Genomic DNA, 17,184 nt, shown 5'->3' on the forward strand with positions numbered 1-17,184 from the left:
GGGACCTCGAGAGGTCATCGAGTCCAGTCCCCTGCCCTCATGGCAGGACCAAATATTAACTAGACCATCCCTGATAGACATTTATCTAACCTACTCTTAAATATCTCCAGAGATGAAGATTCCACAATCTCCCTAGGCAATTTATACCAGTGTTTAACTACCCTGACAGTTAGGAACTTTTTCCTAATATCCAACCTAAATCTCCCTTGCTGCAGTTTAAGCGCATTGCTTCGTGTTCTATCCTTAGAGGCTAAGGTGAACTAGTTTTCTCCTTCCTCCTGATGACACCCTTTTAGATACCTGAAAACTGCTATCATGTCACCTCTCAGTCTTCTCTTTTCCAAACTAAATAACCCAATTCTTCAGCCTTCCTTCATAGGTCATGTTCTCAAGACCTTTAATCATTCTTGTTGCTCTTCTCTGGACCCTCTCCAATTTCTCCACATCTTTCTTGAAATGCTGTGCCCAGAACTGGACACAATACTCCAGCTGAGGCCTAACCAGTGCAGAGTAGAGCAGAAGAATGACTTCTCGTGTCTTGTTTACAACACACCTGTTAATGCATCCCAGAATCACGTTTCCTTTTTTTGCAACAGTATCACACTGTTGACTCATATTTAGCTTGTGGTCCACTATGACCCCTAGATCTCTTTCTGCCATACTCCTTCCTAGACAGTCTCTTCCCATTCTGTATGTGTGAAACTGATTGTTCCTTCCTAAGTGGAGCACTTTGCATTTGTCTTATTGAACTCATCTGGTTTACCTCAGACCATTTCTCCAACTTGTCCAGATCATTTTGAATTTTGACCCTTCCTCCAAAGCAGTTACAATCCCTCCCAGTTTGGTATCGTCTGCAAACTTAATAAGCGTACTTTCTATGCCAACATCTAAGTCGTTGATGAAGATATTGAACAGAGCTGGTCCCAAAACAGACCCCTGTGGAACCCCACTTGTTATACCTTTCCAGCAGGATTGGGAGCCTTTAATAACTACTCTCTGAGTACGGTTATCCAGCCAATTATGCACCCACCTTATAGTAGCCCCATCTAAATTGCCTTTGCCTAGTTTATTGATAAGGATATCATGCGAGACCGTATCAACTGACCTTACTAAAGTCTAGGTATACCACATCCACTGCTTCTCCCCTTATCCACAAGCTCGTTATCCTATCAAAAGAAAGCTATCAGATTGGTTTGACACGATTTGTTCTTTACAAATCCATGCTGGCTATTCCCTATCACATACCACCTTCCAACTGTTTGCAGATGATTTCTTTAATACTTGCTCCATTATCTTCCCTGGCACAGAAGTTAACTAACTGCTCTGTAGTTCCCTGGGTTGTTTTATTTCCCTTTTTATAGATGGGCACTATATTTGCCCTTTTCCAGTCTTCTGGAATCTCTCCGTCTCCCATGACTTTCCAAGATAATAGGTAGAGGCTCAGATACCTCCTCTATTAACTCCTTGAGTATTTTAGATGCATTTCATCAGGCCTGGTGACTTGCAGGCATCTAACTTTTCTAAGTGATTTTTAACTTGCTCTTTTTAATTTTATCTTCTATTTAGTGGGATTGGTCCCTGCTTTAAACAGGGGGTTGGACTAGATGATCTCCTGAGGTCTCTTCCAACCCTAATCTTCTAGGATTTTATGAGGGTGCTCCCTGCCTGTCCCTCATCCTTGTCCCTTTGAACTTTCTCATTGAGCCCCTGTCCTGAGAACCCCTACAGCTGCCCACTCTACACACCCCAAGCCAACTGTGTGACTTGCAGCCAGTTCATTTCTGAACCATACTCCAGGCACATCTGTACACTCTTGTGGTCCACATATTTCATTTCCTCACCCTCGTGTCTAACCCTGATACTAAGTGGCAGGACCTCTTACCATCTGTTGAGGGCGAGGAATCCTGGTGGGCCAACCTGTATTCCACCTTGGTTCCACGGCCTTCTGGGGATATTGGTTGGCAGCTCCTCCATGGAGCCACGAGCACAGGTGTGTACTTGATGCGGTTCACCCCCATCACCAACACTGTCCTTTTTGCAGCTTGAGGGAGACCATGACACACCTCTGTCTGGATTGCGCCAGGTTGCAGCCCTTTTTCAGGCTCCTCTAGAACCTTCTTTTAAGGTTCTGGCTGCACTGCTTCCCACATCTCTTCATCTCTGCACACCCCATCTGTGGGCCCCACGAAGTCGTGAGATCTCCTCATCAACCTCTTCCTGGCATTCGCTAAAGTAGACATTTATAATACCAGGAGGAGGAAGTTGGACGAGGGGGCGCTCTGCGACTGTGGAGCCTACTTCTGTTCCTCCCCTGGTTCACGTCACTGGGCAGATTTCCTCTGGGCGGTGTCCGCTGGCTCCCTAGACACCTTTGAGGAGCAGTGGGTGCTGTCCGGGATTCTCTGCTCGGTGTCCCACTATGGATCCTTGATTTTATAACTGTGACCCTCATTCCCAAACCTGTTTTTCATCATTTGTCCCCTGTAATTATTTGAAACCTGGGTCCAGTAGCTCCTCCCCTTAGGCTGGGGGAGGGGCCTTCAGATGCAGGGGGGCTTGCACTCACCCACCTCATGGCTTTCAATAGGTACTTCTGAGCTAAGCGACCAGAGAGCCCAAGTGTACTGCCTTGGAACTGACAGCGTGGCTACAGCCCGTCGTGGGCTGCTGGTTTAGCAGACCTGTTTAAAAGCCTGGCTCTGACAGGCGATCAGTGGCTGCTAAATGCGTATGACACCTGCAGCTATGCTTGCCCTTGTTCCAGCTCCTGCTCTGGTTTCAGACTTGTGGTTTTGATCCCTGGCTCTGCCTCTGGCTCACAACTTTGGTTTACCCCTAGTTCTGGCATTCATTGTCTGTCCCGCCGGTACTGACCCTTGGCTCATTTCCTGGACTCTGCCCACCCTGGACGCAGCTCTAACCAGTAGGTGAACTTCTGCCACAAGGCCTAACCACCCACTGCCCAGTTGGCTTCAGCAGTACAGTGGAGCCCTGGTCCCTAACTCTAATATGCTACCACAGTATCAATAACAATATTCTTCCATCTAAAGGTTTCAAAGCACTTTATGGTCATGAATTAAGCCTCCTAACATCCCATGCAAGGTGGACAAGCATTGTTATTTCCATTCTATCCATATATTCCATACCAAGCTCAAGCTCATTTTACTGCTGATGAATCTGAGGAACAGAGAGGTTAAGTTACTCTTCCAAGAACACGTAAGAATAGAATCAAAGACCCCTGACTCCCTAACAGGTGCTTAGATCACTAGACCACACTTCCTCCCTGCAGGACTTTTCCACTGAACTTTATCCACAGAACAGGGCCAGCAAGGGAAAAGGCTGTGTGAGTTCCTTCCTGGGGATGTGCCTGAACACTGACCGGGAGGGAGCTCTGGGGAGGAGAGCTCACCCTCTGTGGCCCATTCAGTCCTCAGCCTTTGCTGAGATGGCCATGGGGCTCATGTAGCACTAGCTGCAAATGGAGCTGGTGGGGTATTTGCCAATACTGCCACCGGCCTGTTTGGAACTGGGCTGAAACCCACCAGCTCTGACCGTTTTCTGAAGGATCATTCATCTTGGAAGCGTCTCTATTAATTGCTGAACCAAGCCTCCCTTTTGCATCTAAAGTCCAGGCCTCTCTTGGGACTCTAACTGGGAAACAACCCATCATGAGCCTGTAGTCGTAAAGGCAGTGACCAGAGCAGCGGAGAGCTGAGCACCAGCAGCCTCAAGAAAGGAATAAGCAGAGGTAAGTGCCATGCAATGACAGCAGCAGAGCCGTTTGCTAAAATAAAAGCACTTGAGATGTTAAAGCAACAGAGATTTCTATAGTTTAACTCCAGGGGGTTGGTATGTTGACCCACAGCTGGAGTCTCCTAGTTCAAACCTTCACAAGCCATGCAAGTGGGACCCAAGTGAGTGGCTGCTGTGGGAGCCATTAGGAAAGACAAGAACCCTTTCTCTGTACTAGTGATGGGAATGGAAAGGAGGCTTTTAAGGAGGTGAGGAAAGAGCAGCAGAGATCAGCATCCATGGTTTGCCTAGCACCTGGCTGCTAGAAAACACACATGCTCTTCCCAACCAACCACATGCTTTCAGCCCTAGCAGGCAGCAGAAGATATCGCAGCTACAAAGGAGTGAACGTTTGGCTGAGCCTGTTTCAAAGCCCTGCTCTGAAAAGCTGAGCACATAGTACCCCCGGAGCCAGATTCTGCTCTGGGATGACAGTGTAAATCTGAAGCAACCAAACTGATATCCGTCTTTGGATTTATTCCAGGAAAACAACTGAGATCAGAGTATGGCCCACAGTAATACTGAATATGATGTGAAGTTACCATTAGAGGAAGCGGACTTCGTCCTTCTGTCATCACCACTTTCACTGTCCTCCTCCATCCAAGATGGGCTGGGTTAAGCCCATAGACCAGGGCCTATGCTCCTACCAGTGGGAGGCACTGCAGAGTATTGCTAGGTGCTCCCCCTGCACTTAGCAATGTAAGTAACCTCTGAATCACACCAGGCCTTGCCAGCTGAGAGTATTAATTCCAATACACTGCATGGCAAAGTAATGAACCAGGGCCAATTCTGTGCCTCTTGAAATTATGCCCCACACCTGCTGTCATCATCCTCTAAACCTGCACAAAGTCAGCATCAAATATACCAGGATCCAAATGATAGCATTTGACACTCCTTTTGTACTCCTCTTGTGCAGGTGTCAGTGACGACCCAGGGACAAAGGCAGGTGAGAATCAGGCTGTGGGGGTTGGGGTGACTGTTGATTTCAGTGTCAGCCAGAGAATATCCCTTCCACAACTTCTTCTGGTATTTTACTTTTAAAATCTCACCCTGATGCCCTCACACCCCCATCCTTTTCTTCATTTTTGAGATTCTCTCTCTCTCTCGTATTGCTAAGGTAAGTTATTGCTGATGAAAGGAGCTGGCCTGGCAGCTCTGGAGAAAGAAGCTCCTTATTTAACACCCGCCCCGAAAAAGGTACAGCAATGGCAGAGGTGGGACAAGCTGTCCCCCACACTGACCATTTTCCTTAGCCCTAGGGGTGAGAGGCTGAGTCTCCATGATCCACCCACTCTTTGGCCTCCGCCGTATCTCCCGCAAGGTGGCTAGTTACTGCCAATCATAAAAGAAGCACTGTAACTTAGACTTTTGTCCACTAGGAACTGCTCTGAGACCAACCAACACTTTTCATGCAAAGCTACTAAACAACTGTCATCCGGTAGCTGCTTCTAGTCAGCGCTTACCTGGCTGAGATCTGAACCACGCACCAAGAGCGGATACGCTCAATATCTCACTACAGCTCCCCAAGCCAGTCTCTCACCTCCCTTACCATCATTTTTCAAACCAATATCCTCAGCCATGTGCAGCTGTTTTTCATTTGGCCTTGAAAATGGTTCTAAATGGAGGTTACCATGTGCCTGGAGCTCCCCCGCACTAAAGTATGTGCCAAGCCAAAATGGTGCCAAAGCTTTCCACAAACCCAGAGCTACATCTTTCAGATATCCCAGTCGGGGAAGCCTCCCCACACCGAGGCCATCACAGGAAAATAGCCTGAGTCCAGAGCACTAAAGTACAGTTACACCACAGTTTTGTCTAGAGTCGGCAAAGTGGTTGAGTTTAGCTCAAGCTTAGTCATCACATTAGCTAAACTTGATCACTCTTCCGAGTTAAGGCAAGAGCGAGAGCTGAGAATGATGAAATAGGAGAGTCACCAGCTGGATGAGGGAACGTGAGCTCTGACCTATATGTTCACACCCACCCTTCCTGCCATCCTACACTAAACAGTGGCAGCCATGCCACTCATGTGCCTTGGGTAGCATAAAGGACAAAATCTTTCTCCTGTGGTTAACTAAAAACATTAGCAAGGAAAGACACATGAGTGGAGGCTAAGTGGGACCTGGGTATGAAATTAATAAATGATATTGCTTCCTTTCCCGGGGCATAGCGGAGATGCCGTGCAGGATTTGTTACCCTGTATGGAGTAGCATGTGACCATTATCTGTAACCACAACCCTGCTTCAGCACATAGAGGTTCTGTTTAGCTTTCCTGGCCCATCTGTGAGCCAGAAGCAGGGATGGTTGTAACAGGAAGCCTTTATCAGGCTGTCTGCCTTAGGGCTTTATACTGATGCTCATCACCACAGTATCGAAGAATATTCCACAGGCTCATTAGTGTCTGAGACATTTTCTAAGACAGTCTCCCATTCCTTCCTCCTGGGGGGCATGGATCTGTGTTCGTGTCATGCTCTCCATCAGTACCTGGTCTGGGAAGCTAAAGATCCAACCAGTGGACCAAATTTGGTGATGAATCCTGGTCACGTGCCCCCTAAGACACATTGCGCATACGCGAAGATTTCCTCCTCCTCGTAATATTGCTTACCTACGGGATCCAGGAGCCTCCTTGCTGCCACTACTCTGGACACACTGTCCCCTCAGAAATTCATAGCAACAGCAGTGATAGAGTGCCCCACTCCAAAAACCAAACCCCCTAACATGTAAACCTAGAGGAGAATCTCCATTAGCCGTTAGTGCAGGGCCTATGGCACACATTTGAGCAGTTTGGCTTCTGTTCAACAGAGGGCAAACACACTCCATGCTACAATCTTTAGCACTTAAACAGCAACTTCCATCTTAGGTCTCAGAAGTAGAACTGGCCATTCCAGGAGAGAGAGGAATTTGCAGAGGCTCATTTGCTCCTAATCGAAAAAACCAGGAAGCCAGGCAGAATGTGCAAAGCTACAATGTGACTCTGAGGAGACGGTGCATCTCCCAGTCCCAGCCTTTATACCACTGAGAGTCACCCCCACCCTGTGTACAGAGAATGACACCTCCCCGCCTCTTCCCTCCCCCAGCTCCTGGCCAGGTTCTGTCTGGGCCCACCAGGAGAGAAAATCACAGAATCCAGAGGTGCTGTTGTTTAGTTTGAAAGCAAAGCCACTAGTGCTTGACTGGAACATAGCGGCCCAAATTCTGTGATGAATCCTGGTCATGTGCCACCTCAGGCATGTTGCGTATACACTAAGAAGAAGCTGGAGGAGTTTCAATAACTAAATATTGTGGTAAGAACGAATCTCCATTTTGTTAGTTGGGGTGAGAGCTAGTCTCCCTTTGCTGTCCCTGCCACACTCCCCAGCTGCCCACTAACTCTCAGACACAAATATTGTAGCTTTATCCTTCCAGCTGAATAGAACTACTATCATCCATACACCAGCCTTGGTCCCTCCCAGCCCAGTGTTGAGCATGTTGCTTCTGAAGCCCCATTGTCCCCTGAAGCAGTCTGGAATAATAACTCTCAGTGGTTTTTAGAAGCAGCCCTTTGGGTAAGCGGACCACTCCTGTTTTGACTGATCCATACACTTTCTATCTATTATATGTGTATATTGGTTTGCAGTGGGGAAAGCATTTATTGCTTTTAGCACACTTACGAGTTTAAATAAAAACAAATATATCTATATTGACTATAGTTATTATGCTTGGTTTCATACAGCATAAGTGCTTCAAATAAAAATAGATTGGTAAGAGGGAATGTACATCAGTTCCAATAATAACACGGACAGCTTCAAGCAGCATATGAGTTTCATTTAACGTGCACTGGATTTACAAAGAAGGGGGAAGACGCATTGGTTTAGAGGAGCTTTTAGTCTAAATTTTGCTGTCTAAATGCTTCTGCAAGGTGAACATGTTTACTGGATTTGTCAAACAGACCTGAATGAGAGTTTCTGTGAAGAAGAGGAGGGGGGGGATCCATTAGGGGAGTCCATGGTGGTATCACCGGAGGGAAAGTAATCAAAGGAAAATGTAAGATGTCGTAAAATGTTTCCTAATTATTACACATATTAGAGCATAGAATTATCTCCCTTAGGGAAGAGCTGGAAACCCCAGTCTAGATACTTCATATTAGAGTGGGATGAAGTCCAGCAGAAACAAGCCTGGAGTGGGGAATAGGCTAGACAAGATCTGACATCTTTTCATGTCTATAATAATAATAATATATAGAGATATACCTCTCTCATAGAACTGGAAAGGATGCTGAAAGGTCATCAAGTCTAGCCCCCTGCCTTCACTAGCAGGACCAAATAGTGATTTTGCCCCAGATCCCTAAGTGGCCCCCTCAAGGACTGAACTCACAACCCTGGATTTAGCAGGCCAATTCTCAAACCACTGAAAGGCAGCAAAGAATCCTGTGGCACCTTATAGACTAACAGACGTTTTGGAGCATGAGCTTTCGTGGGTGAATACCCACTTCGTCAGATGCATGTAGTGGAAATTTCCAGGGGCAGGTATATATAAGCAAGCAAGCTAGAGATAACGAGGTTAGTTCAATCAGGGAGGATGAGGCCCTGTTCTAGCAGTTGAGGTGTGAAAACCAAGGGAGGAGAAACTGGTTTTGTAGTTGGCAAGCCATTCACAGTCTCTGTTTAATCCTGAGCTGATGGTGTCAAATTTGCAGATGAACTGAAGCTCAGCAGTTTCTCTTTGAAATCTGGTCCTGAAGTTTTTTTACTGCAGGATGGCCACCTTAAGGTCTGCTATAGTGTGGCCAGGGAGGTTGAAGTGTTCTCCGACAGGTTTTTGTATATTGCCATTCCTAATATCTGATTTGTGTCCATTTATCCTTTTCCGTAGCGACTGTCCAGTTTGGCCGATGCACATAGCAGAGGGGCATTGCTGGCATATGATAGCGTATATTACATTGGTGGACGTGCAGGTGAATGAACCGGTGATAGTGTGGCTGATCTGGTTAGGTCCTGTGATGGTGTCACTGGTGTAGATATGTGGGCAGAGTTGGCATCAAGGTTTGTTGCATGGATTGGTTCATGAGCTAGAGTTACTATGGTGCGGTGTGCAGTTACTGGTGAGAATATGTTTCAGGTTGGCAGGTTGTCTGTGGGCAAGGACTGGCCTGCCACCCAAGGCCTGTGAAAGTGTGGGATCATTGTCCAGGATGGGTTGTAGATCCCTGATGATGCGTTGGAGGGGTTTTAGCTGGGGACTGTATGTGATGGCCAGTGGAGTCCTGTTGGTTTCTTTCTTGGGTTTGTCTTGCAGTAGGAGGCTTCTGGGTACACGTCTAGCTCTGTTGATCTGTTTTCTTATTTCCTCATGCGGGTATTGTAGTTTTGAGAATGCTTGGTGGAGGTTTTGTAGGTGTTGGTCTCTGTCTGAGGGGTTAAAGCAGATGCAGTTGTACCTCAGTGCTTGGCTGTAGACAATGGATCATGTGATGTGCCCGGGATGGAAGCTGGAGGCATGAAGGTAGGCATAGTGGTCGGTAGGTTTTTGGTATAGGGTGGTGTTAATGTGACCATCACTTATTTGCACCGTGGTGTCTAGGAAGTGGACCTCCCGTGTAGATTGGTCCAGGCTGAGGTTGATGGTGGGGTGGAAGCTGTTGAAATCGTGGTGGAATTTTTCCAGAGTCCAAACCACTGAGCAATCCTTCCCCCTACTGGTGTAGTTCTAGGTGGGGATGTGAGCCCAGTGGTCTCCCTGTAGATAAACTGATGGGGTAAGAGAAAGCCCTCCCCCCCTCGAGATGCTGTGTTTGAGTTTCTATGGAGGGTTGCTGGGAAATGGTGCTTCAGTTCCAGGACTGGCTGCTGCCGAGGATGGCAGCAGTACCATCCTGTAGCCCTGTCCCCAAAATCACAAATTGGAGGAAGATGGCAGCAAAGCCAGGAATATGCCTAAGAAAGAAGTGTGTGGATTTAAAATGGCCTCGTTTAGCTTCACAAAGACTAATAACGAAATCTTAGGATACATCTCCACAGCAAAAATAGCTGCACAGTCATGAGTCTCCGAACCCAGGTCCAGTGAGTGGGGCTCATACTAAAAATAGCAGTGTAGACATACAGGTTCTGGCTGAAACCTGGCTCCAAGACCTTCCCTCCTCCCCCCAAGTCTCAGAGCCTGCGCTTCAGCCCAAACACCACCATCTACACTGCTATTTTTAGCCCTGTAACGGAACCTAAGTCAGTTGACCAGGGCTCTGAGATTCACTGCCATGGTGTTTTGGGGTTGGTTTTTGTTGCTGTTTGCAGTGTAGGTGTTCCCTTAGATCCCTTAGTCACTGGCCTTGCATAGCTATGAACACCTCTGACTGTGAAGCACCAGACCCATGGTGTGGATTTGCTGTAACTCTATGTTGGATGGATGTGCTGGAAAGATTTTGGTGCAGGGACCCCTTTTAGGGAACAGGAAGAAAAAGCCCATATTTCAAGGTCTTCAGGTCTGTTTTGCTTGCTCCACTCTCCCTTATGTTGCATTTCTGCTGCTGCCATGAAGACACAGGCAGCAGAAGGAAGGATTGTACTTATCCATCTGAGCACACTGCTTTGACACTGAAATCCAGGCATACATGCTCACACCTGGTGGCCCTGAAGAGGGATGTTTCCTGTGGCTGGAAGAGAGTTGTACAAGGGTACCCCTATTCTGTCTCTACCATGGGATCCTGATGTTCAGGCTGGGGTATGATCCCTCACCAAAACCCTTGGAAGCTCGCTACTCATGGACCATCTGTCCCTCATGGAACCATCTGTTCCCAGCGAGAAGCACTCAAAGGAGATATTCACTGGAACTTGCAGATTGAAGCACAGCAGGAGCTGTCAGAAAGCAATGGGAGGCCATTCAATGGGGAATTTCTATTTGCAGTGCATGAAGCGTGGACATGTTGTTTTACTTCACCCACCCATTCCTCCCTGGGAAAAGCATTCAAATAGAGGACCCCAGACAGAACAAGCTGCATGACTTGCAAACATACTGCCTTGAGCTATACTGTCCTTAGAAATCCCAAGCTAAGCAGCAGTAGATTCTATCCAAGCATAGACAGGAGACCTCTAAGGAACAGTAGGATATGCTGCTAGTGTCTCAGTGAGGTGCGTTCTTCCCTCTGAGTCAGTTCTGACTCCATCGTGCTGGCCATTTTGTGTCTCTGATAAGAAATCGACAAGATGTCTTGCACACTCTACTGTTCAAACCTTCGGTTCTGACTAGGGCTGTCAATTGCAGTTAACTCAAGTGATTAATTCAAAAGTAATTAATTTGATTAAAACTGTGACTAATCACAATTTTAATGGCACTATTAAACAATAGAATACCAATTTTTCTACACACTTTCAAATATATAGATTTCAATTACAACACAGAATAAAGTGCTCACTTTATATTATTTTTTATTACAAATATTTGCACTGTAAAAAAGTTAAAAGAAATAGTATCTTTCAATTCCTCTCATATAAGTACTGTAGTGTAATCTCTTTGTTGTGAAAGTGCCACTTACAAATACAGCTTTGTTTTTGTTACATAACTGCACTCAAAAACAAAGCAATGTAAAACTTTAGTCTACTCAGTCCTACTTCTTGTTCAGCCAATCACTACGACAAACAAGTTTGTTTACATTTACAGGAGATAATGCTGCCTGCGTCTTATTTACAATATCACCGGAAAGTGAAAACAGGTGTTTGCATGATACTTTTGTGGCTGGCATAGCAAGGTATTTATGTGCCAGATATGCTAAACATTCGTATGCCCCTTCATGCTTTGGCCACCACTCCAGAGGATATGCTGATGATGATTGTTAAAAAAAAGTGTTAAATTAATTTGTAACTAAACCCCTTGGGAGAAAACTGTATGACTCCTGCTCTATGGTGTATGACTCCTGCCCACCTGCATTCTGCCATATATTTTGTGTTATGATAGTCTTGAATGACAACCAAGCACACGTTCCATTTAAGAACACTTTCACTGGAGATTTGACAAAATGCAAAGAAGGTACCAGTCTGAGATTTCTAAAGATAGTGTGGCAAACCCAGGACAAATGGCTACAAAGGGAGGGGTAGTAATTAGTCCCAGAGGGGTTAAAAGGCCTCTCCCTATCCATTGAGGAGATATAGCCATGGAGAAATAAGGTTCAGCTGGAACAGGGGTTACCAGGGAACTAACTAGGTTTAGCTGGCCCCAATTGCTGGAGACCTTTTCAAACCCTCCCTGGCATAGAAGCAGTGGGGAGAGTGAGAGAAGCTGCCAGCAAATAGGTGCAGCAGGACTTTGAACTCTTCCAGCAAGGAAGACTACACCCTGTCCCCAGAAAGGGAGAAAACCAGCACAAGAGATTGACTGAGGGAAGGATCAGCCAGACCCTGTGTGACCTGGAAGGACTTTGCTTTGCCCAAGCCTGTGTCCCCAAGGCAAAAAGTGACTGAGCCAGCTGAGGAGAAGCAGGTACTTTGCCACAATAGCTATAGCACTCCATCCAGAGTTTAAGAAGGTCTTCCAAAATCTAAGAGAGATGAGGTGTGGACCATGCTTTCAGAAGTCTTAAAAGAGCGATGCTCTGCTGCAAAAAACTACAGAACTCAAACCACCAAAAAATAAAAATCAGCCTTCTGTTGGTGGCACCCGACTCAGATGATGAAAATGAACGTGCATCAGTCTGCACTACTTTGGATATTTATCAAGCAGAACCCATCATCAGCATGGAAGCATGTTCTCTGGAATGGTGGCTACGTGAGTGATGCTGATGCAGTTGTCAAAGCATTGAGGGGGTGCTGACTTGATTCCCATCTGTTGGGATATTCCATTTCATAGCTGTCATAACACTTCTTCCCAGATCTGGACCTTAGCGTCCAAAATACGGGTGTTAGCATGAAAACCTCCAAGCTTAGTTACCAGCTTGGACCTGATATCACTGCCACCAGCCAGGAATTATACAGTGCCTAGCTCACTGTGGTCTCCCCAAAACCTTCCCTGGGGGACCCCAAGACTCAGATGCCCTGAGTCTCACTACAAAGGGAAATAACCCACTTCCCTTCTCCCTTACCTCCTCCCAGATTCTCCCGCCCTGGGCACTCTAGGGTATTCCCTGCTTCAAGTCCTTGAAACACCAGTACCGAGAGATCTAATCTCTCTCCCCGCTCACCCAGAGGGTATGCAAAGTCAGGCTTAGTAAATCTAACACAAAGAGATTTTTCCCCCTGACTTCTTCCTCCCACCAATCCCCTGGTGAGCTGCAGACTCAATTCCCTGGAGTCCCCACTAAAGAAAAACTCCAACAGGTCTTAAAAAGAAAGCTTTATATAAAAAAGAAAGAAAAAGATATTAAAAATAGTCTCTGTATTAAGGTGACAATACACAGGGTCAATTGCTTAAAGGGAAAAAAATGAATAAACAGCCTTATCCAAAACGAATACAATTTAAACATTCCAGCAACTACACACATGTAAATACAAAAAAACAATATAAACCTATTGTCTTACTATCCTTGTACTTACAACTTGGAAACAGAAGATTAGAAAGCCTGGAGATAGAAAAATCACTCTCAGACTCGAGAGGGTCACCGAACCAAGACAAAGAACAAAGAACTCACACCCAAAACTTCCCTCCACCCAGATTTGAAAAAGTCTTGTTTCCTGATTGGTCCTCTGGTCAGGTGTTTGGTTCCCTGTGTTAACCCTTTACAGGTAAAAGAACACTAACCCTTAGCTATCTGTTTATGACAATAGCAGCTGTGACCATCACGCAAAGCTTTCTGAAGATTGTAAAGAAGTTTTAAAACAAACTTAGGAGCTCTCCTATTGCATATGTAGGACAAAGAAGAACTGGAAATAAAGTGGCATACTCAAACAACTCAGGATTGGTGCCATGCTACATCCCTTGCAGAGTGCGCATTGTGACAAGGCAAGGGACAGAGTTAAGGTTATTTGGGGGATCTTAACTGAATTTCCAGATTTTCCATTGTTGTTTTGTTTTAACATAATAATCTTAACTTAGAATTTCCTGACTTTCCAACATTTGGGTATTTTTAATCTATTGCCTATCTATAATGTGTAGGGAAAACAGCTGTGTTATCAGGAGGGAGTTCAATTTGGGTGATATGCTAGAGGCTTCTGGTACTAAAACATCCTTGGAATTTCTAAGTATTAGAGCTGACAATTTCCTAACAGTTTTGCATCCAACACCGGGAAATTGTATATTAGACCTCATCTTGACAGATAGAGAAATTGATCACAGAACTAAAAATTAGTGGTAGTTTAGGTATAAGAGATCATCACCTGATCACATTTGTAATGTGCAAAGAGAATAAAGTCCCAACTAGCCATATATGTACTTGTTGTTTTAAAAATGGACCAATTTCACGAAGTTGTGAACAACTGAAAACATTTGAGCCAAATTAGCTGAGAGGAAAAATGTAAACAGAAAAATGTGAATGATAATAGGGAATTGTTAAACACTTTACTTGGTGCCCAAAGAGCCACAATCCCCAAAATCAAGGGAAAAGGCCATATTGTCTTAAACTGAGCTGGCTTAGAGGGAAATTGAGGGCAGCTACAGAAAATAAAATAAAACAAACAGAAGAAAAAGGGGAATTGATAGTGAAAATAATTCAGAAGCTAGGGGTTGTAGTATGTTAATAAAAGAAGCAAGGGGATGCCAGGAGAAATCTATGGCCAGCAGAGTTAAGGACAGTAGGAGTTTTTTTAAAGAGTCATAACAATAGTATTGTTCCATTACTAGGTGGAAATGGCAGATTCAATATAATGCAGAGAAGGCGGAAGTGCTCAATAAATATTCCTGTTGCTATTTTGGAAGATGTCAGATGATATAGTCATAATATGATGATGATAATAATAATAATGAAAACAGTTTTAACTTACCAGGTCCAGAGAACTTGCATCCAAGAGTTTTAGATAGAGCTGGCCCAGGAGCTCGCTGGACTGCTAATGCTGAATTTCAATAAGACTTGGAACACTAGTTTTCTTCCAGTTTTTTGCAACATTCCCAATTTGTGCTAGTATTTAAAAAGGGTAAATGGGATGACCCCTCTAAGTATAAGCCTTTCAATCTGATATCAATCTCAGGCCAGACCCCATTAATAAAGAATTAAGGTAGGGTAATATAATTAATGCCAACCAACAGGGGCTTGTAGGGAAAAAATAGATCCTATCAAACTAACTTGATTTTTATGAGGTTACAGTAGTGTTGATGTAATATTTAGGGCTTGTCTAAACGAATGCTTAGTTCACAGCAAGCTGGGGTATAAATCTACCCCACACAAGCCTGCTGCACACTAAGCTGTCATAAACAGATAGCTAAGGGTTAATGTCTCTTTCACCTGAAGCACCTGACCAGAGAACCAATCAGGAAACCGGATTTTTTCAACTCTGGGTGGAGGGAAGTTTGTGTCTGGGTCTTTGTTTTCTGTCTGCCTGCTTTCTCTGAGCTTTGGAGAAGTAGTTCTGTTTTCTAATCTTCTGTTTCTAAGTGTAAGGACAAAGAGATCAGATAGTAAGTTATATGGTTTCTTTTCTTTGGTATTTGCATGAATATAAGTGCTGGAGTGCTTTGATTTGTATTCTTTTTGAATAAGGCTGTTTATTCAATATTCTTTTAAGCAATTGACTCTGTATTGTGTCACCTTAATACAGAGAGACCATTTGTATGTATTTTTCTTTCTTTTTATATAAAGCTTTCTTTTAAGACCTGTTGGAGTTTTCTTTACTGGGAAATTTCAGGAAAATTGAGTCTGTACTCACCAGGGAATTGGTGGGAGGAAGAAATCAGGGGGAAATCTGTGTGTGTTGGATTTGCTAGCCTGATTTTGCATTCCCTCTGGGTGAAGAGGAAAGTGCTTTTGCTTCCAGGACTGGAAACGGAGAGGGGGAGTCACTCTGTTTGGATTCACAGAGCTTGTGTCTGTGTATCTCTCCAGGAGCACCTGGAGGGGGGAAGGGAAAAAGGATTATTTCCCTTTGTTGTGAGACTCAAGGGATTTGGGTCTTGGGGTCCCCAGGGAAGGTTTTTCAGGGGGACCAGAGTGCCCCAAAACACTCTAATTTTTTGGGTGGTGGCAGCAAGTACCAGGTCCAAGCTGGTAACTAAGCTTGGAGGTTTTCATGCTAACCCCCATATTTTGGACGCTAAGGTCCAAATCTGGGACTAAGGTTATGACATAAGCAGCCACATGGACACTGCCACCACGCATTAAAAGTTTACTCCCGTTTCAAAGCCAAATAGATCATAGTCACTATGGAACTTTTAGTGCACTGAAGTAGAGTCTACATCAGGGGTCTCAAACACGCAGCCCGTGGACGGCATGTGGTCCATGAGGTTATTTTCTGTGACCTGTGAGCGCCTTACGGGCCCACTTGCCCTCCTCCAGTATTTACCTAGAGCGGCTCCAGCCCAACACAGTTCCCCATTCCCAGCCAATGGGAGATGCTGGGGGTGGTGCCTGAAGCAACAGCAACACACACACACCCTTGTGCACCTGCTCCCCCATGTTCCAGCTCCTTCCCGGAGTGGCGTAGGGGCAGGGCAGGCAGGAAGCCTGCCCTCCCCCAGTGCGCATTGAGCCAGACCCTGCCCCCCAAACTCCTCCTGCAGTTGAACCCCCTGCCCTGAGCCCCTTGCCACACCCTGCACCCGACCCCCTGCCACACGCCTCCTGCACCACAACCCGTTGCCCTGAGCCCCCTGCTGCACCCTTCACCCTGACCCCCTGCTGCATCCCACACCCTCCTTCACCCCAACCCCCTTCCCTGAGCCCCCTGCTGCACCCCACACCCCATCTTCACCCCGACCCCCTTCCCTGAGCTGCCTGCCGCACCCTTCACCTTGACCCCCTGCCCTGAGCCCCCTGCTGCACCCTACACCCCTCCTTCACCCCAACCCCCTTCCCTGAGCTGCCTGCCCTACCCTGAACCCAACCCCCTGCCTGAACCCCCGCCACACCCTGCACCCCTCCTGCACCCTGAACCGTGCTGCACCCCTCCTGCACCCCAACCCCCTGCCCCTGACCCCCTGCCACATGACACACCCCTCCTGCATCCCCTGGGGGCAGGGAGGGGGCAGAGTTAGGGTAGGGATTTTGGGAAAGGGGTTGAAATGGGGGCAGGACAGGGCTTCATGGAAGGGGTGGAGTGGGGGCAGGGCCGAGGGGGGGAGGTGTCAGTAATGCAGCCCTCGGGCCAATGTACTAGTCCTCATGTGGCCCTCGTGGCCATTTGATTTTGAGACCCATGGTTTACATGGACACTTAGTGTGCAGCACACTAATGTAGGGCAGATTTACACTCCAGCTTGCCACAAACTAATTGTTCATTCAGACAAGACTTTAGACTTCTGTACGGCATTTAACTTGGAATCGGATGACATTTTGGGTAAAAAACCTCGAGCA

This window comes from Gopherus evgoodei, chromosome 4 (assembly GCF_007399415.2).
Source record: "Gopherus evgoodei ecotype Sinaloan lineage chromosome 4, rGopEvg1_v1.p, whole genome shotgun sequence".
Taxonomy (NCBI): domain Eukaryota; kingdom Metazoa; phylum Chordata; order Testudines; family Testudinidae; genus Gopherus; species Gopherus evgoodei.